Raw genomic sequence first — 722 nt, 5'->3', positions numbered from 1 at the left:
GAGATGTTCAGCGCCGCTTTCCTGTAAGCCTAGAAGTTTGACAATGGCATTTGGAACTTCAGTGAAATCCTACTCGACGTTCCAAACGCCATCGTCAAACTTCTAGGCTTACAGGAAAGCGGCGCTGAAACATCTCACGTACACGTTTCCGCGTTTAAAACTTCAGCCTCAACCTCGCTAATAACTAAAATATTTTCATCAATATACAAGTAAAAAAATGTAAGGTCTCACCGAGATTTGAACTCGGATCGCTGGATTCAAAGTCCAGAGTGCTAACCGTTACACCATGAGACCACAGATTATGGACGTTTTTAAAACCAATTTTTAAGTAGTATTCATACTTGAGAAGTCAGTCAAATTTCTGAAAATTAATATAGCGAAATCGACACACTTCACAAGATAAAGAAAAGCCATTTGAAATTTGTATATACGCAAGAACCATGATAGAATTCCTAATACGAATTGCGATCACTCTCAAATATTTGTAAAAATAAGCAAAATTCTTTCGAGATCTACGTAAAGAAAAGAATTTTAATCAGATAAATTCATCGCGTATCTATTTGACCTTTGATATTACGCCGATTACTAGTACTTGTATACACTTTATACGATATTTATTTTGTATTACGTAAAAATCAGCTATAAATAAAATGTTGTACGCAAATGCTCGTTAATTTGTGTATTTCAGTTACATATAGATTTTCATTTACTAACAAACGGTT

The 722-nt window shown here is 34.3% G+C and overlaps 1 non-coding gene across 1 annotated transcript; it reads right to left on the bottom strand.

Annotated features, from left to right (window-relative positions):
- Positions 1 to 222: 222 nt before the first annotated feature.
- TRNAQ-UUG (transfer RNA glutamine (anticodon UUG)) lies at positions 223 to 294 on the bottom strand. Its single transcript has one exon. It is a non-coding gene; the product is annotated as a tRNA-Gln (tRNA).
- Positions 295 to 722: the final 428 nt, after the last annotated feature.

Source organism: Centruroides vittatus, unplaced genomic scaffold, assembly GCF_030686945.1.
Source record: "Centruroides vittatus isolate TY-2023 unplaced genomic scaffold, ASM3068694v2 contig_375, whole genome shotgun sequence".
NCBI lineage: Eukaryota > Metazoa > Arthropoda > Arachnida > Scorpiones > Buthidae > Centruroides > Centruroides vittatus.
Note: the sequence above shows the minus strand (reverse complement) of the source record. Positions and strands in the feature narration are given on the sequence as shown.